We start from the raw sequence: 17,382 nt of genomic DNA, 5'->3' as shown, positions 1-17,382 counted from the left end.
TGGGTATATCACATCCCCTATCATGCACCAGCCTCTGGGAAAATTGAGCGATACAATGGACTGTTAAAGCCTACACTGCGAGCAATGGGTGCTGGGACATTCAAACATTGGGATACACATTTACCAAAGGCCACCTGGTTAGTCAACACTAGGGGATCTGTCAATCGAGCTGGCCCTGCCCAATCAAAACTTTTACATACTATGGAGGTGGGTAAAGTCCCTGTAGTGCACATAAAAAATATGCTGGGGAAGACAGTCTGGGTTACTCCTGTCTCAGGCAAAGGTGAACCCATTCGTGGGATTGCTTTTGCTCAAGGACCTGCGTGTACATGGTGGGTGATGCAGAAGGATGGGGAAGTCCGATGTGTACCTCAAGGGGATTTGATTTTAGGTGAAAATAGCCAATGAACTGAATTGTATGATGTTAATTGCTATGTAATACTATATGTCATCACTTCTATGGTTGCTATACGCCATATCAACAGTATTACAGTAAGAACCACCCAGATTATTGAAGAATGAACTTTGATGAAACCGAGCAAAGTGCAGCGGTGATGGAACCAGAACTGGCTTCAGCATGCAACAATCCAACACCACACACCATCTCTCCTGCTCTGAAAGACTGTTATGACAGATGGAGCCCAAAGTCATGGACTAAATGAACTCCACGGACATTTTAGAGGGATAGCCCATAGGCAAAGGCAACAATATCTGTGTGTATAAATCAAAAGACAGGAAAAGTGGTGGTGATTAATTGGAATGTATTGGAAAGTGTTGGGCATGATGTAGATGGTATAGAATAAGTGGTGGATACTGTCTTGGTTTCAGCTGGGATAGTTAATTTTCTTCCTAGTAGCTGGTACTGTGCTGGGTTTTGGATTTAGGATGAGAATAATGTTGGTAACACACTGATGTTTTAGTTGTTGCTAAGTAGTGCTTACACTGGTCAAGGACTTTTCAGCTTCTCATGCCCTGCCAGTGAGAAGCTGGGAGGGGGCACAGCCAGGACAGCTGACCCCAACTGGCCAAAGGGCTATTCCATACCATATGGTGTCGTGCTCAGTATATAAATGGGGGGGAGTTGACCGGGAGGCAGTGATCACTGCTTAGGGACTGGCTGGGCGTTCGTCAAGCGGGTGGTGAACGTCACTTGTACATCACTTGTTTTGTACATTCTTCTATCATTATTATTATTTTATGTTCCTTTGCTGTTCTATTAAACTGTCTTTAACTCAACCCACGGGTTTTACATTTTTTTTCCCCGATTCTCTCCCCCATCCCACCGGGGGGGTGGGGGGAGGCTGAGCGAGCAGCTGTGTGGTGCTTAGTTGCTGACTGGGGTTAAACCACGACATAACTAAAAATAATGAGGATAGATTTTATCATGATATGTCTGAGATTACCTGTCTCCTAGGGCAACTATGCTTTTGTTTCTGACCTCAGAATGGAGCAAGCCAAAAAGTGACTCAGATCTACCACTTATAACCGTCACCAAGATTCAGAGCGAGGTTTATACTGGATACAAATGGAAACACCTACATTGAATCCATGCTGAAACAGAAAGCTTGCCTGCAAATGCAGTGATGGTTGTAGCTGTCAAGTCCACAGGCTGGGATCCCTTCTGGAATGTCATTCGGTACTGGATTGCCCAAACAAGCAGTCTTTTGAGTCACAGTTTTGGCATAATTTCCCCCATCTGCCTGCAGGAGAAAGATGTTTGCTCAATCCCCATAGCTAATGATGTTCCTGTATTCCTTGAAATGCATGAGGCACCCTCAGATTTCCATGAAACAACGACCAATTGTCCTTTATCTTTTGTCTTAATATTGCTGCAATACTGTTGACGTTGCTTTGCATTTCTGAGATGTGACCTTTGTTTGCTTTCACTCAACCACCCACATGCACAATGACTTAACTGACCTATGCTAGAAGATTCTTCTACCGGATTGTACCAACGACCTTCCTGGGTTAACTATCTGCCACGTGTGTTTATTGCTCTGTGGCTAGACTAACATTAGCATATTTTGAGGGCTGTTCACCACCTCCTGCTGAGCTCCCTGGTATCCAGCTTTGCCTGACTAACTTGCATGAGCTGTCTTTGGCCATAGAGTAGGAAAGAGAGAGCAGGAGTGAGCACATGTGAGTTGCAGGACATAGGGACAGGAATACCACATTTATAAAATCTCATCCCCATGACATTTAAATCCACAGGGGCAACAAGTGCTGTTATTTGTAGGGAAGCACATCATGCAAAGTTCAAAGTCATGGTGGAAACAAAGGTATGGGAATGGGAGAGAGTCTTCAGGAGGTAGGAGGTAGAAAATGGAAGACAAAATCCTACAGGAACTCTATATGTAGGCAAAGTGCCTTCAGTCTCTAAGTGAGAGAGCGCCACTGTATACACCCACTGAGTCAGTTATGGGTATCAGTCCCCTTCCCTTCCCTTCCCTTCCCTTCCCTTCCCTTCCCTTCCCTTCCCTTCCCTTCCCTTCCCTTCCCTTCCCTTCCCTTCCCTTCCCTTCCCTTCCCTTCCCTTCCCTTCCCTTCCCTTCCCTTCCCTTCCCTTCCCTTCCCTTCCCTTCCCTTCCCTTCCCTTCCCTTCCCTTCCCTTCCCTTCCCTTCCCTTCCCTTCCCTTCCCTTCCCTTCCCTTCCCTTCCCTTCCCTCCCCTCCCCTCCCCTCCCCTCCCCTCCCCTCCCCTTCCCTTCCCTTCCCTTCCCTTCCCTTCCCTTCCCTTCCCTTCCCTTCCCTTCCCTTCCCTTCCCTTCCCTTCCCTTCCCTTCCCTTCCCTTCCCTTCCCTTCCCTTCCCTTCCCTTCCCTTCCCTTCCCTTCCCCTTCCCCTTCCCCTTCCCCTTCCCCTTCCCCTTCCCCTTCCCCTTCCCCTTCCCCTTCCCCTTCCCTTCTCATTTCTCATTTCTCATTTCTCATTTCTCATTTAATATTTCAGTCTTTCTTGGTAGTAAATAATTTCAACCTGTTCTCTTTCCTTGCTTGTGTACAGGACCATTTATTTATCCATAGATTTCTCTTTTCCAGGGATTCTCAAAGGATGAATTTTATCAACTCATAGCATTAAAAACCATGTCAGTCACTAATATCTGAAGACACTAAAGAAAGTTAGCTTATTTAAAATAAGCATACAGTAATTTCCAGGACAGCTGCTCTAGATTTTTGAAGTTTAATACAATTTATGTGAAATTGCAGTTTTCCATGGGGAAATATCAATGCTACTGAAATATTTTGATTATACTCTGGGTAGATGAGATTGCAAGCCAGTTTTCCCCAGCCTGAATACTTTGGAACATTTTTAACATTTCTGTTAGTTAAGGGCCCTGGATTGTAGTAGTGTATCCCTCATAACTGCGATATGGTGGCTTGTTTTTCCTTTCAAAAGGTACTCATTTGGGTAGGGCCACCTACCAGATATAGAGCTGTAGGACTATAGTTCTGATGATACCAGCCTGTCACCTTCATTGCTGGTCTTCATGATATGTCAGAAGACACCCAGGACTGTCTCAAGGAAAATTAACAGAATTAAGGAGTCCAACACATAAGGGAGAGATCTCCCTACAAGAGCAGCTCCTAGCCGATGTTGCTAATGAGGATAAGTCTTAGCTGTACGTAAAATTGATTCAAACTGAAGCATTTTCCAGTTCTCAAAGACAATTTTTACCACCAAAACTTCTTATTCTTGCAAGAGGCCTCTAGACTTTGGTATTGACCTGTTTTGACAGGAAAGCACATTTTGAAATGTTAGCATTTCCTACTGGATGGACATTTTTATTTTTGTTTAGCAACATGGTTACTCCTTTTTTTGGTCATCTCTTTTGTGAAATTTTGGGCTTTGCTTTTTTCCAAAATTATCTGGAAAAGATCACAAGTTCCACGTAATCACCAAGATATAAGGCTTTAAAAAACAGATACCAAGCATTTTAAGACTTGCAATAAAATTTCCAGGTTTGGCAGTACAGACAATGTCATAATTTCCTTATGGCTCATTTTTAACCTTTTCTTTCAGTCACAATAAATGTTACTGCATTTTATCATGTCTGGTTTTATGTTATAGGAATAATCTGGGTATTCCAGTTTTTGTGGACTCAATTAATCTGGCTGAATTCTTTCACCTTGGGGATTGACTCATCCTGTTTTTCCCTGACTTCCATAATGTCTGTTTCCTGGCATTTAGATCTCTTGTGTCATAGCAGCCTGGTTTCGTATTTAGCGGGTCCTTTTCACTGCCTTCACATTTGTTGTGGCACCCTTGGGCACAGCAAATCTCGAAGTCAAAGTAAGTGTGGAACAAAACACATATGGTCCCTATGCAGTTCTTTAAATTAGGTCAGTATTTTAATAGTGATGGAGTTTTAATTACATTTTTAAGGCCCTCGACTGCGTCTGACACCTTATTGCACTAAAAAAACCCCAAAAGCTAAACCATATACACACTCTGCTCCTGGATTCATCTCACCTAACTCATGACTCTAAAACTTAGGGAATGTATTCAATTCATAATTAAGCTAATGAGTTCTGGATAAAGATAGATGCCTCCAGAAGATAATTCCTCACATTTCAAGATAGATATTTAAGGGAGCTGGGATGAGGCTTTTAATATGATAAAATTATGTAAAACAAAGCACGTCTCATGTATCTAATCTCAGCAAAACAGTACAGTGTCTCACTAATGCCAGTCTTTATAGGCAAGAGGAGCAAAGAAGAGAACAGATTTTCTCAGGTTTCTGAAAGAAGACGTTAACTCCTTGGAACAGACCAGAAGTTCCTGAGTCTCATCACTGCACAATTAAATTTTCATATATGTGTATACTGAGTTGAATGGCTCACAGTACTGTTCCTCCTTTAACAAGGAAAGCTCAAATCTGTAACAGGTAGGATTTACCTGATTTAAGTTTAGATACCTGTAGTATAGGTACAAGCTACAGGCATGCATGATCCTAACCTTCATTTATAAATAGTATAGAGAAGTAAGAAGTTTTTAGGGCGTGATTTATCTGATCCATTGCAGAGGTTTATTTTAGGATCAGATGAATTGTGCCCTTGACTCCATTGACTGCTGACTGAGGAGAAACCCTAGGACAGCTCCCTCAGGTGTAGATATTGACACTGTAGAGGTTTATACTCAGTAGAAGTCTGAAGGATTAATTCTCCTCCATGTGTCAATTTTTCAGGTAATTACAACATTTTGAAATTATTTTTTGCCCCATGTCATAAGCTTCTAAAATATGATTCTCTTTTGAATATATCAGTACATGTACGTATTTATATGGGTAAGAGCTCTTCAGCTAGATGTAGTCCATTCTGTTCTGTCTTCTTCCATTCTGTAAAATCAGTATATTCCTGTGAGACAACTGATTCTGGGTCTAAATACCAATTTTCAAGAGAAAAACATTGTCTTTTAATCAGTTTTAGAAATTGCCCCCCCCCCCCCCCCCCCCCCCCCTTTTCTCTTGGTCTTCTATTCTAAACTGATTAAATATATTCCAAAATGGGATCTCAATTTTCCTGGCCATCTTTCTGAAGCCAAATTGCCTCAGTAATGAATTTGACTGTATAAGGCACAATAGATTACTGTTCTACCTACCACTAAAGAATTAGATCACTGATAAAGGAGAAGGAAATAATTTAAAACTATGAAAAAAATGGCCAAATACTAAATGCCATGAGAGTGAAAGAGCTGAAAGGTGTAAGCCTGAAACCTTGCCTTTTCTTCTGCTGAATTAATTTTCAATGCTTCCTTCACCCATTGTCCTTTCTGAATTGCCTTCTAGGGAGCCTATCTTTCTCTCGTGGTTAGAGGTGAATTATAGGCCAACATCCTACAGAATATAATAAACTTTTCAATAAAGTTAGGCAAGATAATCTCCTACTTCTTGTAGTTAGACCTCCACATCTGAACTTTCAGCATTAATGCCAGACTGGAAAGTATTACCGTAGCTGGCTTTTTGCTGTGTGAACATGATAAGCAGAATTATTAGTCAATATAGTGCCTTTGTTATTAATCGTCCTATAGCCTCCTTTCATCTATGAATTACTTTTACTCAGTTATTTTTCAGCTCCTCTGGATCCATCAGATGGGCTTGGCATGAAGCAAACTCATGTTTGACTTGATTTATCTTATCAATTTCCCCAGATAACTTTATACAAATCTGCTGAGCCTGCACCACGCTGAATTAAGATGCCTAGTCTCCTGTAGTGTGTCTTCTCCAGAGTTGTTTGAGATCATCAGAATTATCTTTCCCTAGGAGGCAGCTCTTTCATATCCTTATAAATAACTCAGTGTCAGGTATTCAAACTAAAATACTGACAATAAAGGGAAGTTAAGTTTGAAAATTATGATCCAGTTCAGCAACTATCAACACCGATTAGCGCATATTTACGATTGAGGTTTGCATGAATTATTGCTGAACAAAAGCTCCAGTAAGCAGACCACTTGCCTGGATGGAAAAGGCCCAGGAATGTCACAGGCAGATGTATCATTTTTATGACTTTGTGGGGGACCTTTTTACAGAGCTTTACAGTAATTTAGACCATTTATTGTACAGCATCCATTTCACCTTGTAAATCTTTTTGCAAATCAAGCATGTGAATATGGAAGTGGCCACACACAGCAAAATCTAGAAGTAGCAAAGAAATAGCTGAAATTCAGCATATCATTTTAAGGGTATACAAAAAAATGGATCGCCTTCACATTTCAAAGAAAAAAACGGAAGGGGATCAGTTGCCTGTTTTTCCTGTGATTTTGAGGGAATTGATATTCTGCTTAAGTACTCAGGAACTGAGACACTATTGCAGAAAAATCCAAACTGGAGATGCTTAAGATTACTTATAATGTTATATTATAATTGTGACCCTAAGAAGGATCAGATGTAGCTAAAAAACCTCCAACATTTTCAATGAAATGTTTTATAAACTCCTAACCTCTTCAAAGGAAAAAGTTTTACGAAGAACTTAAAAATACCTTTCTATGGTAACAATTGAAACTTTTAAATTTCAGTTTTGAATTTATTGGTAAATAGAGTATGCAGGACGAATGAGTTGTTTACCTAGTGGCTCGAATTCTGTCTTTTGGAAGTTATTAACACAGCATCCATTTTGTTAGTGAAAGTTTATTTCGCGTATCCATAGGGATTAAGCAAAACATGGCTTCACCATTACTTTGGCATTAGTCTGGGAGAGAAAACGGCATGGAGCGGCTACGGAGCCTGAACCTCAATATGATGCTATCTGTGCACATTAATGATGGGCTTGGAAAGTAAGGACCCTTGAGTCTTAATCTTTGTCACCAATTTGCAATACAGCTGTGATCCTTTTCATCCGCCCTAGGTATCTTCATTTGCAAACGGGATCCTATTCTTAGTTGTATTAAAATTAGGGCTTGAGGTTAAAATAAAGCCATTGAGCTGGTCTTATAAAGAACATATACTGTAGGTGAGAGTGTCTAAGATGGAGGTGTCAAATGGCTCACAAATGGGGTTATATTGACTATATATTGACTATATAGAGGTGTCCTCAATGACCAGCTTATACTTTACACTTGACTTTTGGACTGCAGCTGTTCATATGACACTAACCTTTATACTGATATCCACAGTGTTGTATAGTGACTTTCACTGAATGGGAATTAAACAGGGAGTCAGGAGCTTAAATCTGAGTGTTTATCCCTTGACTTCTGTGTTCCTAAAGGGCAAGACATTACCTGTTTACCATTCACTTTCAAAATAACTGGAAAATTTCAGAAGGATGAGACCATTTTTATGCAATTTCCGGTACCTTCTCTTTATGATTTTCTTAGTAACTTTATCGTAAAATTCTTCAGTCTCATATGAAGCTGTGTACAAGGGGTAGAAAAGAAGGAGAAGAAAACTGACCCACAAAAAGAAAATATAAACTACACTCCTTAAGAATTTCCAAAATGAAAGTTTGCAGTCAGACTTAGAGACTTGTTTGGGTTTGGGTTCTGGGGATTTTTTTTAGGTGTTTTACTTTTTCAAAATTTTTTTAGTTCAAACCCATTTTCCCATCATTAGTTATAGATTACTACAAATGGAACATGGACTAAAAATCCCTTTAAGGCTCTCCTTTAATAGCTTGCACTAAATCATGGGATTGTCAGTGCCTATGGGCAACATGAACCCAAGTCTTCCTGATTTTCCGTAGGAACAAGGGACTAAAGGCTTTTTTATGGTCACATATTACATGCAAGCTTAGACCCAGTGCCCTTTGTGGCTTCTAAATTCAGGAAAGCATCTAGGAACTGAAAGCTGCACACCCTGATTGCTCATAATTTCAACATATTGCTTGTAATTTCACCTGTTTAATGTAGGGATTTTGACTGGTTAAGTAGGAACAACCTTTTACAAATTCAGGTGGAGAGGTCTACACCCTGAGTTAGTCAGCCTAGCCTCCCCTTGAAGTTAACGGAGAAAACCAGATACTGAGTTCATTGAAATACTTCTAAAAAAAAAAGTCTTCCTAAAGGGAACAAAGGAACATTTTGAATGTGGAAGAGCATCTTAATGAAAGAACTGCCAGGACAGGAAGAAAATATGCAGATGCATTCCTGCCTATTTTCTAAGGCAAAGCTGGGAACATCGCCAGCCAGGTTATTCATTGGCTTTAAAGGAAGTGGGCAAAGTACCACAGTGCTTTTTATCATGCTCTGACTTGTCTAATCTGACGTGATTGTAGTGTGCCTATCTCTACAATAACTTCCCTCATAAGAAGCGGCGGAGAAAGAGTCATAAATCTAACCTGGAGTAGAGATAGTTCTTTGAAAAAAAATTATGACCTGTTGTAAAATGGTATACATTTTATAGTGTTTTCAAACAACTTCACAGCTGTTTGAGTTTGCTCTCGTGTTATGCGTACTTCTCTTCCACTAAATGCAGGTGGCAGAGGTGGAAGCAAGACAGAAGGCAAAGAAAGGAGTGCTCCTTCTTAGAAAAGATTCACAGCTTGGTTCTACCTCTGCTATTTGAATGTTGTGTTTCTGTTTCCATGGGTGAAATGCTAAAACCAGCTAAAATGCTGAGTGAGCTTTGTTCTGCTTATCATTTATATTGTACCTTTTATCGTAATTAATCTATTTATTGATGTGCAAGAAGAGGGAACTTTTACCTTGCCACAAATTTAGGGCTAACAAGTACTTTGATATTTTTTTTCTATCACTTACAAAAGCTTCAGGCAGGATAAAGACTATGAAGTGTCCAAGGCACACCACAAACTGATACTCTGGTAATAAAGATAAACTCAGACAGCAAGATGTGATTTTTTTCTCTTGAGAAATGCCACCAACTTCTATCCTAAGTGTTTGTTAGCATTCCTCTTGGGTAGGCATCAGGCTGCCCAAGGCTTTTGCACTCTTGCAGTTTCCCAATTTACTGCTGGGGGACATCTTCATGGCAGGGAGGATAGGTATGGCACCTCTTTGAAGTGAGTAATGTAGCTGATAACTCGCATACCTGTTTCTTCAGGATGTCTGCAGATTTAGGCAGACATGTCTAATTCTGCTTGTAGCATGAGGCACTTAGGTAATACGTTTGAACTCCCTCTTCTCACTCTTGAGGGTTGGAGACTCAGGAAATAGACATAGTCTCATGAACCAAGGTGGCAGAGCTATGCCAATATTTTCTATGATGTAAATTGTCCCACAAAGGATGTAACATTATATTTAAAAGACAGTCCTTTTCTACTTTCGCAATGTCTCTCTCACATATCTCAAGATACGAAGGCCTATTCCTGCAACTTATTTATCAAGAGCAACATTGCTGTATATGAGTGTCTGAGCACCACCAGCCTTCAGTAAGCTTTACCTTCATCACATCTGCTGAGATAAGGCTGGGCTGCTGGCCTGATTTCACAAACAGGGAGGTCAAACTCAGGAACCAAAATGAAAAATCAAAAGTCTTCTATGAAATTTGGGGAAAACTCAGAGTAGCAGACAGAACTACCCACCACCCTGGACCAGCACATCAGGTCTGGTCCTTTTGCTGAACACAGGGAATTCTAGATTATGCTCTGAAATGTTTGGAGAAGTGCTCATCACTGAAATAGATTTGTTTTAACTCTAGTTAATGATAAAACATTTATTTTCCCCCATTATGAATGTGTCCCATTTTATTCTGTCAGTTTTTTGCTTGTCTCACTCTTACCTGTTTCATCTTCCATCGTTTTTGCAGGTGAGCCTGAAACAGTGTGGAGCTTTGGTTCATATTAGGCACAGCTTTATTGAGATATTTTTGCTTAGATTTGAAAAATCTGGCCAGGAACGTCAAAGAAAAAAAGGATTTTCAAGGTCAGTGTTCATCTTGTGCTCCTAGAAAGTACATACTTCTTGAAGTCAAATGACAGCATTCAGAACCTAAAAGAGATGGTCTGCCTGATTTACATATCAGTGTTACTTTTCTGAAATGACAGTACAGGGGTCAGCGGCCAAAAGCCCTGTAAAAGTGTCTTCTAAAAGGCAGATCATAAAATAGGAAACATGAAATTCCAATGCCTGGCAAACAGAAAGCTAGTCCTTGCTTCACATCTTTACAAAAAGACCTCATCATTTAATTGGGAGTGCACTTGCCATATCGGGCAGCATGAATGGCAGGTTATAGATCTCCAGTACACTTAAGCACACACTTATGTGGCATCTGCTTGAGATTATTTACCCGCTTACAGATAAGGCTGAGTTTCAACAGTCTGCTATGTGAGGAACACATCACAGATGCTCTTTGCCCAGGCTATGACCATGCTACTACACACTCAGTATTGCCTGGGAACGGGCCTGGGTTATTCACACTTAAATATTTTGTGCGATTCGTTTTTGTTACAATGTCTGGACACAGTTCTAGAGGTAGGATGGGCCAGTGATCATCCTCAACAGATAACCTGGGTGCAATGGCCATCTCTGAGCAGTATCAGAGGCTGGCTGTTTGGATGGGAGCTGATCTCTGCCAGCTGGCTTCAAGTCTAGAAGATGGTCCTTGTTTCATTTTAGCTTGTAATAGAAAGTGTTTTGGAGCCAATTCCTACCAGTTAGGCAAGAGTGACTCCATCTAAAGTGTTCAGGGTGGTTTTGCTATGATGACAGGTTTGTCTTGGAGCTGCAGAAAACCACAAATGCAACTAGGCTTCACTGGAAAAAACATCACTGGAACCTGGAAGCTATTGGACGTTGCCTCCAGAAGTTTTGTTAGGCTGTCTGCAGCATTTTATGGAAATGATTGCTTTACTTTGCCAGTGTTACACACCTAAATTGTTTTATGATACTTTGTTGGAAGGGGATTACAGCGAAAAGGCTAGGGAAGGAAAAGATGGAATCAAGTGCTAAATCAGTTTGATGTTTGTGATCTTCTGAACTCTCTTATCTTAGATGTCTTTTGAGTCATTCTTATCTCTCTCCCTTAATAACCTTCCCATAATAATCAAAACATGATAAGAGTAGAAAGGGCACTGGATTAAAGCTATTTTAAAGCAAAACTTTGCTTTAACATAGCTGGAAGCTCTGACTGGGTTTAGTCTCTGCAAACCTTGGTCTTGATCCTAGAATGGCTTCACCCATACACACTTCCACCTATGTCATTAACACTGCAGTACCATTCAAGCTCTATAGAACTGGGATCTTAATTTAGCTCAACTTTTTGGTCTTATAGCTGGATGTGTGAATAGATACATAGGTAGAAAAAACTTCCTATGGATATCCATACAGAAATAGATAATCATGGAATTATACTTAATATGTGCCTTATTCTACTAACGCGAGTGTCTCAGTATAGAGTCCATACCGACATACAGCTTCCAGCCTCTGCTGCTGAGACATAAAACAGGCATTGAGATGGGGTGTATTGAGAATTAAGTGGAGATGGTAGCACTGGTGACTGAATTTGTGGAAGGAGACTCTTCTGATGGTGGTTTTGGAGGGGTAAGATCACATGGTGACTTAGACCTGGGAGAGCAGGCTTTTGACCTTCTCAAGTGGGTAGTCTGTACAGGAGATTTAGGAATCTGCTATCGTATAAAAGCTATGCTGTTGGGGTGATATTTTTTGGATGGAGTGTAAATGATGTAGGAGCCTAAATGACTTGATATTTGTCATAGGTCATTGAAATTGCCATGGACTTTGATGAGTCTCTGTCTCAGTGTGTTGATGTTGGGTTATATCCATATTGCACTGGTTGCGGCAATACAGACAAACTCTCTCTAAGCTGTCTGGCCTGGGTCCTGATACAAAGTTCGCAACAGCAGTATGCATGTCAAAGTAGCTTAAAAATTGTGCTTGAGAAGCAGGGAGAAATAGTGTGACCAAACCCAGATGATGTTGCGAACAAGCCATTTGAAAGCCAGGTTGTTCGCAGCTATGTTGTATTGCCAACTTCTGTACCCCTGTAGATTGGAGATTTTAAAAAGTGATGAGTATGCTTCTCTTACCTAAGGAAAAGTCACTGAAATTAAGATTTTTTTTCTTTAATAAACAAACAAACAAAATTTGAGTTCTATGGAAATGTGTCTACCAACTGAAAAAAGGAAAAGAAAGGAAAAAAGAACAAAACCCCAAACCCCTGGTCTAAAATAGTCAACTTGCATCTCAGGATTCCTGGAAAGTTAAGTTAATATAGACTTAATTTATTCATGTCAAGAACCTTGAGTCCTTTAGCAGGACTAGACTTCAAAAGTCCATGTGTTCATTCAAATTATTCCACAGTTTCTGGAAAAAAACTTAGTCTTCCCATTCAGCTGCAGCTGATGTCAAACTCTTACATAGAATCATAGAATCATTTAGGTTGGAAAAGACCTTTAAGATCATCGAGTCCAACCATAAACCTAACACTGCCAAGTCCACCACTAAACCATGCACCACATCTACATGTCTTTTAAATACCTCCAGGGATGGTGACTCAACCACTTCCCTGGGCAGCCTGTTCCAATACTTGACAACCCTTTTGGTGAAGAAATATTTCCTAATATCCAATCTTGCCCTGGCACAACTTGAGGCCATTTCCTGTTGTCCTGTTGTTTGTTACCTGGGAGAAGAGACCGACCCCCACCTCTCTACCCCCTCCTTTCAGGCAGTTGTAGAGAGCGATGAGGTCTCCCCTCAGCCTCCTTTTCTCCAGGCTGAACAACCCCAGGTCCCTCAGCCGCTCCCCATCAGCCTTGTGCTCCAGACCCTTCCCCAGCTCCGTTGCCCGTCTCTGGACACACTCCAGCACCTCAATGTCTCTCTTGTAGTGAGGGGCCCAAAAGTGAACACTGTATTCGAGGTGCGGCCTCACCAGTGCCGAGCACAGGGGCACGATCACTGCCCTGCTCCTGCTGGCCTCACTATTTCTGATACAAGTCAGGATACTGTTGGCCTTCTTGGCCACCTGGGCACACTGCTGGCTCATGTTCAGCCGGCTGTCAACCAATACCCCCAGGTCCTTCTCTGCTGGGCAGCTTTCCAGCCACTCTTCCCCAAGCCTGTAGCGTTGCATGGGGTTGCTGTGGCCCAAGTGCAGGACCTTGCACTGAGCCTTGTTAAACCTCATACAATTGACCTCGGCCCATGGATCCAGCCTGTCCAGGTCCCTCTGCAGAGCCTTCCTACCCTCCAGCAGATCAACACTCCCACACAACTTGGTGTCATCTGCAAACTTTCTGAGGGCGCATTCAATCCCCTCATTCGGATCATTGATAAAGATATTAAACAGAACTGGCCCCAATACTGAGCCCTGGGGAACACCACTTGTGACCGGCTGCCAACTGGATTTAACTCCATTCACCACAGCTCTTTGGGCCCAGCCATCCAGCCAGTTTTTTACCCACCAAAGAGTACTCCCCTCCAAGCCATTAGCAGCCAGTTTCTCCAGGAGAATGCTGTGGGAGACAGTGTCAAAGGCCTTACTGAAGTCTAGGTAGACAACATCCACAGCTTTTCCCTTATCCACTAAGCTTTGTTACCTTCAGTGAGAATAAAATAGATTTTCCTTCTTATTCTATACTACAACATCTGGCCACAATTAGTTTGGGATCTCACATTTTTTGAGTAGACGTCAGCAATAATTTGTATTTCTCCCTTCTCCTCCTTTTTATTTGCAATATGCGGGACATACTTCCTCAGGGAGCTAAACCAGAATGTACGATGGTCATTCCTGTCTGCGTCATTTCTTTCCAAAATGTATTGCTCTCAGGACAACCTGATGGCTCACGTACCAAAGTCCATTTTTTCCTCCTATGTCATTTCCAGCATTTGTCACCACCTCATACTTTAAGCTTTAAGCACTATCCAGGGAGCTGCATAACTTCTGTGCAAAATTCAGATACAAATCAATGCATAACTTAGGCATTAAGAAGAAGCCAAATTATCCTCTGCTACAACACAGGCGGCTAAATCATTCTTTATTATTTTTTTTTAATTTTTTGCTATTTGTATTGAGTCTGTGAAGACAACACTAATTTTTCATTTTTATGGCCTTTTAACATGAACTCCTTGTAAGCACATAACCTGCTGTATGATTGAATACACAGAAAAACAAAACCCCGAAACAGGCTTAATATGGAAAACAGTGCTAAATTTTAGGCTTGCAACTGAGAAAAAAAAATCAAACTACTACCAGAAGGCTTTTTATTTTAGTTCCTCTCACAGCTGTGTATTTGCATTGCAAGCGGGCAGCCTGTAGTCTTGCTGCATGCATCAGCTAAACCCCATGCAAAATGAAAGCATCGGTGCTACAGCAGTGAAGGATGCCGTTGTCCGAGTGGTGAAATTCTCAGAAAAGCCCATGAAACACGATGCACCCTCTGCGCTGGGTGTGGTGGTGAGTGCAATGAATCACTGGCAGCAGACTAAGCACAGACTGAAGTGTCCGGGCTGCTCTGGTTTGGAAGGGAAGGGGTAATAGTATGGGGATCAGGAAAACTTCTCAGTCTCTGTAGGATGGGTTTGTTCCACCTCTTTGTTGCTGCTTAAAAATCATGCATTTGCCTAAACTAGGGGTTCAGCTTTAGATGCCTCGTCCTATTTCAGTCCTTAACAAACTCATCTGGTCTCCATCTGCCACTGCAGAAGGATTTAGATCTCCCATGGGTCCTGAGTTGTACCTGCCACCCATGTGTGTATTCTCAGACACCCCCAGGCATCTTATATGGCATGAGATGCTTGTGCTTAGGCAACTGGATTGTGTCTTAATTATCTAGGCTGCTGTTAATGTAAAGGGAGAGAAACTGGTACCTCCAGAGGCTGATATATTCAGTTCTAAGTGTTTTAGACAAGAGTGATGGATTGCTTTTCTCAGCTATGCAAAAAACCTAGACACTTTAATTAGAAACTTAAGGCAGGATGCAGTTGCCAAATCCCAGGTATACAGAGCCATTTGAGATACCTCTGGGTGTCTGTAACATCTGCACAGGGCTGGCAGATATGACACAGGAAGAGCTGTTCTCAAAGAGCAGCTAGAGGCTGAGCGGGGTGTGGTACGGCTTCTAACAGACTTCTCCGTTTAGGAGCTTAGGAAATTTATGCCTCTCAAATGAAGAGGTTCTGCTGCCTAAATATAGGTACTTTGTGCCACTTCCAATACCAGAGGGCATCCCAACTTGCCTCCAGCTGCCCCACCAAAGGACACAATTCTGCAAGTCTTGGTTTAAGAGCTCCTTGCATCGTGTGCTCCAAATTTGCTACATGAGTCTCCAAAAGTGTCTGGCTTGCTCACACTGGTGTGTTATAGCCTTACGTTACTTGCTGAGTCCCAAGGGACTCCTTAGCATTAGCTTTCCCTAAACATTAGCTCTTAAACTCACATACATGAGTAATTTCTCTGCCAGTTCATCATCACTCTGTGGCACTTCAAATGCTTAACAGCATCCCATGGGAGTGGTAAACTTCATATGATGATGGGACACAATTACTTTTGCCTCTGAGGCCACTGAGACCTCTGTCCCCTAAACCAATTAGAGGATTTTGATCTGCGTGAAACGAGAGACCATGGGAGAGATCATAACATTGAGCATAAGTGTCAATATCTATGATGTATTAGTGGTTTCAGATGATGTATTTGGAGGAAGGAACAGCCTTTGACGTAGGCTACCAGCTCAAGTTGGGAGTATGTGGTGTGGTCTGAGACACAGAAGAGGTTCATGTGCTTGAATCTACATCTCCAAATCACTGCATTAGCTTCAGTGAACCATTGCTATACCTGCTGTTAGGAAATCGACTGACGGCTGATCTGTGTTGAGACAGTCACAGATAAAATTTTTAGAAATTTAACCTTCTGACAATGATTTTTATTACATTTTATAATTTTTAATAAATTTGTTTGCATTTTTGATCTGTTCTTATACCCATATTTCCTTTTCTGACACCTAAGTGGATGTCTGATATTGTAGGCTATTTCATGGATGGGATTCAGTTAACAAAAATCAGACACCTAACATGTGAGCCAAATGTCTAATGGACCAAAATCAGATGCCTTCTTGAAGTTAAATGAAATCACTTCCTAGCCTTGGCTGACTATATTGACCAATATCCACTGGCTCTAATAGGAATCTAAACACCATAGAATCACAGAATCACAGAATCATTTAGGTTGGAAAAGACCTTTAAGATCATCAAGTCCAACTGTTAACCTAGCACTGCCAAGTCCACCACTAAACCATGTCCTTAAGCACCACATCTATGCGTCTTTTAAATACCTCCAGGGATGGTGACTCAACCACTTCCCTGGGCAGCCTGTTCCAGTGCTGGACAATGTATGCATAGGGGCACCTATGCACAGATATGCAAGGGTGGGGTGGTATTCAGTTGCTTAAATACAGATATTGAGAACCATCTGAGACGGCCTTGAGTACCTTGCCTCCAGCTGGTGCTGCAAAAGGGCATGATTATCCTGTAGGTCCTTGATCATATCTCCTAGCCTGGTGCAGATGTTGCCAATACTCTAAGGTCCTGCAAATAGCACTGGATGACTCTGTGTGGGCAACTGAATTGAGCCTTAGACCTCCACTGTGTACACAGAAATCTGAAAACCTATTGCTCGGCTAGACAGCTAATTGCAGGTGTCTTAGTCTGAAAGTTTAATCCACCAACGTGGTGGATATAAACAACTAGTGCAGCCATCTGGGGATGTGGTGCAAATGTGTATCCAACCCCACAGCTGAGATTTGACCCACAATGACTAAGGCTCACAAGCAGCTACTCTGCCCTGGGAGTGTTCCTCAGCTGTGCCAGAGAAAACTGAACTAAATTTGTCTCCGGTGGAAGTCATTCTTCTCATAGTGTCTCGGGTGTCAACACTGCAGAATAAGTGCCTCACAGAGCTATAAATCAAGTCAATTTGTATGATGAAAGAGAAAGCAGATGGATAGAAAAGAGTCTCTTCCTTCCTTCCTTTCCCTGATCTG

Source organism: Mycteria americana, chromosome 2 (genome assembly GCF_035582795.1).
Source record: "Mycteria americana isolate JAX WOST 10 ecotype Jacksonville Zoo and Gardens chromosome 2, USCA_MyAme_1.0, whole genome shotgun sequence".
Taxonomy (NCBI): Eukaryota; Metazoa; Chordata; class Aves; order Ciconiiformes; family Ciconiidae; genus Mycteria; species Mycteria americana.
This window is presented reverse-complemented; position numbering follows the sequence as displayed.